Genomic DNA, 11,050 nt, shown 5'->3' with positions numbered 1-11,050 from the left:
GCTCCATGTGTAAGGGCTTCATAAAGGTGTTTGGGGGTTTGGGCTCTGGATTGGTCAGCTTGCTTATGAAAGGCATGCTTGCAGGTGAGTCCTTTGCTATCTCTAAGAATTGGCCAGCCCTCAAGGGGCAATCTCTTCAGAGTCAGCAAGGCCACAAGATGTTGAAACATCAGAAACATGTGGTTAATACAAAGGAGTATGATGACATAAGATTATTTTCTCAAGGTCACATGTAAGATCAGAAGCAAAGCCAGGAAGAGTCTTTTCTTGCGGCACTACCACTAAACCACCCCAAGGGAGTTTGGATTTCTGACAAAACTTCCACACAGAAAACTATCTAATGGCTTCTATAAATGGAACTGGCAAGAATATAATAATAATCCCAGATCTTTTCATCAATTTACTAACTGGAAAAAAAATTGGGCTTCATTAAATCATTTCTCTGCACCCGCAAATTATTTTAGTTTTAGAAAGAAGACACAATGATGTGAGTGGGAAAAGGGCCCCAAGGCCACACTTCCTTCACAGGGGACAAGGGAGAGAGGCTAGAGGAGAACTGGTCCCTGCAGACCCTGCCAGGGAGTGGTTTGGGGTAAATCAGGGCCTGGGGGCTCCAGGCAGGTGCAGCAATCATATTACCTCTGTACAACCTGCAGTGTGGCGTGGCCTGTGCAGAAGCCTCCCCTGACCTAGCAATAATGCCTTCTTATAATCTGACTCCGTTAAGTGGACACCAGAGTTGGATCAGAGGACAGAGGTCACATGGGATTGAATCATTTAACCAAGTGATAATACCTAAAGGCCTGAATTTCTAAAAGAAGTGGAACCATGCTGCTAAAGAATGGCAGCCAGCAGATAGTTTAGGAAAACCCAAATGCCCTAGGCAACTTCCGGCTTTGGCTAAATTCCTCCCTTGTCTGCAGCCAGGCTGCTGTCAGGAGAGGTCCAACCCCAAACCACCGTGGAGAGAAGTCCAGGCAGAGATGAGTGGTTGAGCCCACTGAGCCCAGGCACAGCTTTCCATTGTCACCAGACCTTTCAGTATAGACCTTGAGCCTGTTATGTCTAAGATGTTGAAAATAATCATTTGGGGGAATGCAGGGGGATACCTGGGGAAGTGTTCGCTGGGGACCAGGGGAGGAATTCTGGGAAGCAGCAAGGCTGTGTCTCGTTCATTTTTCCAAGTTCATCACTGCAAGGGGCTAATTGGCTCCGCGCAATCCCCTTACCGCCACCACTGCAGGGTTAATCTTAGGCCCCCTCTCCCCACAGACCTGCAATGGTTCCAGATTGCGGCGGGATGAGTCTGCAGGCAGGGGCCCATGAGCGGCAGCCAGTGCCCACGGAGGCCCGCTGTGGAGCAGGTCTACTCAAGAGGGAGGCGTGGCCCGGGCTCCAGCAGCCAGGTACTGAGACCAAGCCAGGGGCGGGGGTGGGGGTGGGGTCGGCCTTGGTCCTACGACTGAGAGCGACTACACAGAAAAGAGATGCGGGCAGAGCAGTTATAAAGAGAGGATGCAGAGGAACTTGGCCGGGAGCTGGGTGCTCCCACGCTGGGTGTAGACAGCAGAAGTACAACCAGCTCCTCTCTTGGGATGGTGCTGAGAAGAGGGTGCAGTTCTCTTTCCGGAAGCTGTGCTCCAGGGGGCCAGAGGCTTTCTGTGCTTTTTGCTCTCATTTGGAGGAATTCTGCCCTTACCTGCTCACTTGCTTTTTTCTTTATTTCTAAAGTAAGAACAGAGTTTGCTATGTTAAGTGGAAAGCTTCATGACGGTTTCCTGGAAATATCAGGCACCACAGCCAGGGTATTTAATCATGAGCTTCTACGCAACCCTGATTTTTATTTTAATAAAAATATCCAATATGTCTCTCTAAAATCTCATGTTACTGAAGTAAAGATCTGTGATACCACATAAAACCCTCCACAACCTCTGATACAGCCTGGGGGTGATTTCAGTTGTCTGATGGAACGATTTGTACCTTTCTGGGTTTAATGAGTTTTAATTGCTGGTTAAGTTTCTGGTTTTAATTGCAAGGCATAAAGTGTTAATAGATTAAGGTCCTGCTAATAGAAGTTTGCCTGAAGTTTCATTCTACAGGTGGAGACAAAAAAATTGCCATGGTTCCTCAAAATGTAAGAGTTACCATATGATCCAGGATTCTATTTATTGGTATACTCCCAGGAGAAATGAAAGTATATGTCCATGGGAGGTAGGGGGGAGGAACTGTGTGAGAATGTTCACAGAAGCGTTATTCATGCTAGCCAAAAAGTAATGACCCAAATGTCCATCAAGTGATGAGTGGATAAACAAAATGTGACATATCCACAGTGGAATAGTACTCTGTAATAAAAAGTCATGGAGGCCTGAAACATGCTGCAACATGCATAAACCTTGAAAACTTTATGTTAAAAGAAATAAGCTGGTTACAAAATGCCACATACTGTGTGATTCTACTCATATGAAATGTCCAGAATAGGAGTTCCCATCATGGCTGAGTGGAAATGAATCTGACTAGTATCCATGAGGACACAGGTTCGATCCCTGGCCTCACTCAGTGGGTTAAGGATCTGGCATTGACATGAGCTGTGGTGTAGGTCGCAGATGCGGCTTGTGTAGGTAGGCAGCTGTAGCTCTGATTCAACCCCTAGTCTGGGAACCTCCATATACTGCAGGTGTGGCCCTAAAGAAACAAAAAAAAAAAAAAAGAAAAATACATGCTCTTTAATAATGGGCAAAAGATGAAAAAAAAGAAAAAAGAAATGTCCAGAATAGATACAGAATAGATAAATCCACAGAGACAGATTTGTGGTTCCCAGGGACTAGAAGAAAGGGAAATGGGAATGATTGCTCTTGGATACAGTGTTTCTTTGGGTGGTGATGAAAATGTTCTGAAATTAGGTAGTGGTGATAAGTTGAGTACATCCATGATATACTAAAAAAAAACCAAAAAAACAAAAAACAAAAAAAAAACTGGATTGTATTACTTTAAAAGGAGGAATTTTATTGTATGTGTGTTATATCTTTGAAAATTTATTTCCAACAATTAGCATGGAAGTCATTCTCTTCTGCTAGCCTTCCAAAGAGAGCCTTATAATTATTCCAATTTCTGCCTCCTTCCTTCTAAAGAGAAAGGGTTTGGGTCAATCAATATTAATATATTAAAGGAACGAAGAGTGAGGGAAGGGAGGGAAGTGTGAGAGAGAAAAGCAGCACAGAACTGGACAGACAAGGTAGGTTTGGGAAAAGTGATGACAGCAGTTGTAGGACTGGGGCAGTTGTAGGACTGTGGGAACAGAGGCAAAAGAAGGGGATCCCTATATATGATGCTGTGGCCTAGGAACGTGGGTACCACTGATCTGAGAATTACAGAAAAGGATTTTGAAATGTTTGGTTATTGTTCTTCATTTGCCTGAAACTTAAGAATCCCAGCTTTACAACAGAACGTGTATTTTGAGATTTGTCTCAGTGGAAGAATGATCCTTGGTTTTTAAGGCTGTTGTGGGAGTTCCTGCTGTGACACAACAGGACTGACTGTGTCTTGGGAGCATTGGGACACAGGTTCTACCCCCGGCCCAGCACAGGGGTTTAAGTATCTCAAGTTCCCACAACTTTGGTGGCAACTGAGGCTCGGATCTGATCCCTAGCCAGGGATTTCCATGTGCCTCAGGGCCGGGGGGCGGAGGGGGAAGCAAAAAAAAAGTTATTGTGAATTATATTTCTGTAAACTCTCCCATACGTACCACAGCTCCCATAATATTCTGTGAAATGGTCTATCTTTACTTATACATTATTTTAGGCTATGATGTAATATAAATATTTATACATATTTCAGGTTGTAAATATATATATGTTATGTACATACACACGAAAATTTATCAGAGAAGTATTTTTCCATACATTCATTTATTAATTCGGTACAACTCTATAGAGTACTATGGTAAACAAGAACAATACAGTTCTTTATTTTTTATTGTCAAGACCTTTATTGCTATTAAACATCTGTCATACATTAAAAAAAACTTTGATAGGAGTTCCCGTCGTGGCGCAGTGGTTAACGAATCCGACTAGGAACCATGAGGTTGCGGGTTCAGTCCCTGCCCTTGCTCGGTGGGTTAACGATCCGGCGTTGCCGTGAGCTGTGGTGTAGGTTGCAGACGCAGCTCGGATCCTGCGTTGCTGTGGCTCTGGCGTAGGCTGGCGGCCACAGCTCCGATTAGACCCCTAGCCTGGGAACCTCCATATGCCGCAGGAGCGGCCCAAGAAATAGCAAAAAAGACAAAAAGACAAAAAAAAAACAAAAAACTTTGATAAATACTTTTTACAATCTAACTTAAAATGTTGGTAAGTCAAAAATAGCCTGAATATCTATTATAGTAGTTATTTAACTTTTTAGGCAAGGGTCAATTACAGAGTGACTTATTTGTTCCTTAATGTTTTTCTTGTAAAGAAATAACCTTGGCTGAAAAGGAAGAGGGAGAGGGAATAGGATCAAGTGGAGTATTAGTTGTACCTTTAACATTTTAATTATTTAAAAAATTCTCTTATATGAAAATATAACACTTGTTGAACATAGAGTTGGAAATACGGATATTCTATTTCTTATATTATTGTCTATACTTTTCTGCATGTTTGAACATGTTCCTCAGTAAAAATAAAAATAGAAATATTTGATTTGTAAAAGAAATAATCTGATTGTAGTGGTTACACAAATCTGTAGAACTATGCAACAACCACCAAAAAACCCCACAAACACTAAATTTTGTCGGTGATTCCCTAGGAAATTCCTGGCTATTCTGGGTTCACTTCCTTCTAGCGTCCAGGGATCCACCTGTGCCCCATGGGACTCACCCTCTGTGGGTGCCTGGAGGGGTCTGCTTTATGATGAGTTATCATGACATCTCCATTCAGAAGGAAACCCATCTCCTCTCATTGTGCAGGGTGTTGAATCAGCTTGCTGCTCTTACACTACAAACAGGGCCGGCTGCCATGACCAGAAATACGGACTATTAAACAAATGCATACTATTAAACCATGCTAGAAAGGCTCCAATTTAGTAGTTATGCTCTGGAGCATCTGTGAAAGCAAAATGATCTAATCAGTATAAAGGCAGAGGCCAAAAGTTACTATATTTCAACCAGTATCACCAGCCAGTGAGATCCTGGGGCCCAGGAACACTATAGGGTCTTTTATGTCCCCATTTTAATGTTGTTTATGGACAGCACTAGTTGTTATAACAGGTCATTTGTGCCAAGAGAGATGAGAAGAATATCCAACATCCCTAACTGTGGGGGAGAAGTCCCTGCACCAGGGCAAGAGGCCTATCCCTATGGCAGTTCCAACCCCTTAGGGTGGCCGTGGCATTTCTCCTGTTCCCACCCTTGTTCTCTTGGGAGGAGAGGCAAGATCCAGTGCTGTAAGGACCATGTACATGTGAGCATATGAGTAACATGCAGAGAGCCAGCCTCTCCCTCATTCTATCTCTTGGGTGAGCTCTTCCATGGTGCTGAGACTCCATGTGAGCGCATGGATCATGACATGTCTGCACCTGGCAGGTTCAGGACCCAGCACTGGGTACACACCCTGGGAGGATGGGGGCTGGAACAGGAGGATGGCAACAAAGGAGGTATATGTGAGAGCAAGGGTCGGTGTAGGCAGGCAAGCAGAGAGGTTGTTGGGTGGTCCTTGGATGCAGAAGGGGCCCCATGGAAGGTTTTGAATCGGCTGTCATCAGCACTTTGCCAGGGAAGATGGCCTCTTGTGACAGATGGGATGTGGGATGAAGAGGCTCACAGGGAACAAAGCCTCAGATGTCTTGAATTGGGTGTGAGATGAAGATGCTGCCCCAAGCTAAGGTGGAAATCATGGTCAGGTCCCTGATGGGAAGAAAATGAGCTTTACTGGTGAACCTTCCTCTGACTCTGTCTCTCAAACCCAAGCTGAGGCCAAGCCATGTGTGTCCTGGGGCAGCAGCTCGGAAGAAGCCACATTTGAAAGGTATTCTGTACACACTACTGTATATAAAATAGATAATCAAGGACCTACGTATAGCACAGGGAACTCTACCCAATATTCTATAATAAACTACATGAGGAAAGAATCTGAAAAGAAACAAATATATGTACATGTATAACTGAATCACTTTGCTGCACACCTGAAACTAACACAACATTGTAAATCAACTATACATACCTCCCTATAAAATAAAAATTAAAAGAAAAGAAAGAGATTCTGGTTCCTCCTTTTCCTTCTTCCCTGTTTCCATGGAACCCATTTTTACATGTTACAAGGAATGCGAATATTTACTCCAAAGCCATGTACCCAAAAATACCAACATTTGCTTTTGAAAAATGGCCCCTCTCTTCCTAGCCCAAGAAGCAATTATTTATATCGAATGACTTATAATGATCCAATTTTCAATGAACTAATGGATGTTTGTTTAGAAAGATATGAACTCAATGATTATTTGTCCTTTTATGTACTATTGAAACAGCCACATCTCCAGCACAGATGGCTTTAGAGAAAGGAAGGAAAGCAGCGACAAGTGGATGAGCATCTTGCCAAAACTGTGATTCCTGTTTATGTTACAATGCAGAGCAAACCCGCGGGATCCTGCAAGAGGCATCAGCTGCAGAGGAAAACGCAAGGGTTGGAACTCAGCCCGAACCTAATAGTTGTCCTTGAGACTGAGGATTAAGAACAAAGTCTTCAATTATTTAACAGGTATGTTCACAGTCTAAATGTGTTTGCATCCTTTCCAAAATCCTATCTTTTTCCTTTTCATTTTCTTTTCCCTGTGTAGCTCTCATTTCACCCTGACCCTGGCCATTTACAATCGTTTTGCTGATGCCCATATTTTCAAGGACGTGCCCAGAACACATGTAGCTTCTTGGGTTTTTCCAAGGCATACAAAGAACGACTCTTGGAGAGCACATGCTATCACAGGCTGTTGATGCCATTGAAACCTGCTCCTGAATGTCCTCGGTTTTTGTTCTTTGCCAGAGCCCCAGATTCTGCACTTTTAGAGCATCCAGATAACTCTGCATCTCAGTGGTAAAATTCTCAAATCTGAATGGAAGGTGAGAATTGTGCAGTGATCCCGTAAAATGTGTTCTAATATTCCCCCCGCCAAACCCTGAATATTCAGCTTTTTATGTGACATTCTGTAAGTGTTCAAATATGAGTGGCCTTTGTCTGCTTTTCCAGCTCACAGGTTATATGTATTATGGGCTAGAATGAAATCTGAATTGTGCTCAGTCTCCGAGGCTGTTTCTTGCAGGTACAGATTCCAGTGGGAAGGATTTAAATAAATCAAGAACTAAAAGCAACTCTCGAAATGGTTCCTACTCCATTCAAAGACCACCCCCCTCCAAAAGGCCTGAAAATTGTAAAACCATCGATTTTCTTTGCTTATGGCTTGCTTATCAATAACTACGTTATGATAATTAGTAAGTATTGCAGGGGAAGTGCACAAGCCAACATTTGCTGTGTTTAATTAGCATATATAATCAATTTTGCCATTCATTGGGCTTATTAACTTATGTACTTGGGGCCCCATTATCATCATCTATTCACTTGGAAAGTATACATCCTGCTTTTGATCCTCTCTCTCTGGCTGTGTGGACAACCCTTGTAGGCTCAGGGCAAAGCTCTCAGGGGTCCCTGAGCCTGACCTAGGTGGGCATGGGTTCTCTGTGATGAGAGCTCCTCCCACAGGGTGAGCCCCCTCTGTGGATAGCAAAATGTCCTCCCAGCCTTGTTCTGCAGGCAGAAGGCTGGCCCCCAGGAATCCCAATCCTCTCAGTACAGGCTCCAGATTGACAGGTGCCATCAGGGTTTGTCAAAGAGATGATTTCTGTTTTTCTTCTCTGTTTACTTCTTTTTTTTTTATTGAAGTATAATTGATTTACAATGTTGTGGTAATTTATGCTATAACAACAAAGTGACTCAGTTATAAGTATACACACATCCTTTCTCTCCCAGATTATTTTCCCATACAGATTATCACAGAATATTGGGTAGAGTTCCCTGTGCTGTACATCACATTCCCATTGGCCAGTCATTTCATATACCACAGTGTATATATGCAAGTCCCAGAGCCCCTATCCATCCCTCCCTCTACCTATGCCCTTTGGTAACCATAAGTTTGTTCTCAAAGTCTCTGAGTCTGTTTCTGTTCTGCAAATAAGTTCATTTGTATCCTTTTTTTTAGATTCCACATATAAGTGATACCATATGATATTTGTCTTTTTCTTTCTGACTTACTTCACTTAGTATGATGATCTCTAGGTCCATCCATGTTGCTGCAAATGGCATTATTTTTTTTTCTTTTTTATGGCTGAGTAATATCCTATTGTGTAAATGTACCACATCTTTATCCATTCCTCTGTTGATGGACACTTAGGATGCTTCCATATCTTGGCTGTTGTTTTCAACAGTGCTTCAGTGAACATTGGGGTGTATGTATCTTTTGAATTATGGTTTTCTCTGGATATGTGCCCAAGAGTGGGATTGCTGGATCATATGGTAATTTTACTTTTAGTTTTTTGAGGAACATCCATACTATTTTCCATAATGGTTGTACCAATTTACATTCCCACTAGCAGTATAAGAAGGGTCCCTTTTCTCCACACCCTCTCCAGCATTTATTGATTGTATACTTTTTGATGATGGCCATTCTGACTGAGGCAAGGTGATACCTTGTTGTAGTTCTGACTTGCATTTTTTTTAATAATTAGTGATGTTGACCATCTTTTTGTGTTCTTTTTGGCCATAACTATGTCTTCTTCAGAGAAATGTCTATTTAAATCTTTTGCCCAATTTTTGATTGGGTTGTTTGGTTTTTTTTAATATTGAGCTTCATGAGTTGTTTGTATATTTTAGAGATTAATCCCTTGTCAGTCATTTCTTTTGTAAAGATTTTCTCCCATTCTCTGGGTTGTCTTTTCATTTTGTTTATGGTTTCCTTTGCTGTGCAAAAACTTTTAAGTTTAATTAAGTCCCATTTGTTTATTTTTGTTTTTATTTTCATTACTCTAGGAGGTAGATCTGGAAAGATATTGCTGCTATTTATGTGAGAGTGTTCTGCCTTTGTTTTCCTCTGAGAGTTTTATGGTATCCAGACTTATATTAAGGTCTTTAATCCATTTAGTGTTTATTTTTGTGTGGGGTGTTAGAGTGTTCAAATTTCATTCTTTCACATGTAGCTGTCCAGTTTCCTCAGCCCCACTTATTGAAGAGACTTTCTTTTCTCCATTATATATTCTTGCATCCTTTGTCATGGATTAGTTGACTATAGGTGGGTGGGTTTATTTCTGGCCTTTCTATCCTTTTTCATTGATCTATATGTCTGTTTTTGTGCCTGTATCATACTGTTTTGATGACTGTAGCTTTGTAGTATAGTCTGAAGTCAGGGAACTTGATTCCTCCATATCTGTTTTTCTTTCTCAGGATTGCTTTGGCTATTCAGGATCTTTTGTGTTTCCTACAAATTTAAAATTTTTTTTTTGTTCTAGGAGTTCCTGTTGTGCTGCAGCAGAAACAAATCTGACTAGTATCCATGAGAATGTGGATTCAATCCCTGGCCTTGCTTAGTGGGTTAAGGATCCAACATTGCTGTGAGCTGTGGTGTAGGTGGAAGATGAAGCTACGATTCAACCCCTAGCCAGGGAACCTCCATATGCCTCGGGTGTGGCCCTAAAAAAAAAAAATCGTTCTAGCTCTGTGAAAAATGCCATTGGTAATTTGATATAGATTGCATCGAATCTGTAGATTGCCTTGGATAGTATAGTCACTTTGGCAATGTTGAGTCTTCCAGTCCAAGAACATGGTATATCTTTCCATCTGTTTGTGTCATCTTCAATTTCTTTCAACAGTGTCTTATAGTTTTCCCTGTCTACTTCTTGTTTTCTGTAAGGAGAGAGGATACACACACACACACACACACACACACACACACACAACACATCTATGGAGAAAGAAAGAGAAATTTATTTTAAGGAATTGGCTAATGCATTTGTGGGAGCTGCTAAGTCCAAAATCCATAAGGCAAGCTCCAGCTGGGTGAGAATTCAGGTCAGACTTACTGAGTCTTGAGTCTGCATTCCACAGAGTGGCAGGCTGGAAACTCTGTTAGTTTCTATGTTTCAGTCTTATGGAGAATTCCTTCTATTTTCAGAAATCTTTATCTTAATTCTTTATTCAAGTAATTGTGTGAGGCCCACCCACATTAGGAAGGGCAATCTGCTTTAGTCAAAATCTCCTGATTTAGATGTTAATTGCAGCTAAAAATAATTCCTCACAGCCACATCTAGACTGGTGTTTGATCAAATATTCGGCACCGTGGCCTCGACAGACTCACACATAAAAATAAACGTCGCAAGTATTATGTAGCCCTGGGCAAGCTTTTAGACTCTTTTCCCCTGGGTTACTCATGGAAAATGAAGATAATGAATAGTAGCTATCTCATAAACTTGTTGGAGTAGGGGGAGAAGGAGTTATAAATGCACAAAAAAATGTGTAAATCAGCTTCCCCTGATTCACTCTTCCCTCTTTGTGCCCAAACTATTCTGTGCATGGCATCTAGTTGGCACTCAGCTCATGCCAAGACTTAGAAGCCTACTCACTGCATCCTGCACTCAGCTCCTCTTTACAGTTAAGACAATAGTCCAACATCTACTCTGTGTGTCTAACCATGCATACCAGGCCTGCGGCCACTCTACTCTTTATGTCCCCTGTGCCTGGCCCCATACCACCCCAGGGGGGACCTGAGGCCCATATGCTGACCTAATAAGAGCAGCAGATCATCCTGGTTTTGACTTTCTGTCCTGTGTCTAAACACAGTGTCCGATGATTACTTCTTGAGCTTTTCCACCTTCCCCTTTCCTTCTTGCTTGTCTTCTTTTTCTTTTTTGGCCCCCTCCCCAGGAATAACATAAGGCTGGAAAGACTAGTCCTCAGGTCGTGACTTTATGTCAGAGGCCAAAAGAGTGGGAACTCTGGGCTCCCAAGCGGCCACTTGCTATAGCTTGGTTTCTTTGAGTTCCTAAGGC

At 42.1% G+C, this 11,050-nt stretch overlaps 1 pseudogene; it reads left to right on the top strand.

Annotated features, from left to right (window-relative positions):
- The first annotated feature begins 1,300 nt into the window (after nt 1-1,300).
- Nucleotides 1,301-11,050, top strand: part of LOC125120776 (uncharacterized) — an 84,151-nt pseudogene continuing 74,401 nt past the window's right edge.

This window comes from Phacochoerus africanus, chromosome 2 (genome assembly GCF_016906955.1).
Source record: "Phacochoerus africanus isolate WHEZ1 chromosome 2, ROS_Pafr_v1, whole genome shotgun sequence".
Classification (NCBI taxonomy): Eukaryota; Metazoa; Chordata; class Mammalia; order Artiodactyla; family Suidae; genus Phacochoerus; species Phacochoerus africanus.
The sequence above is the reverse complement of the archived record's forward strand: the minus strand, read 5'-3'. Positions and strand labels throughout refer to the sequence as shown.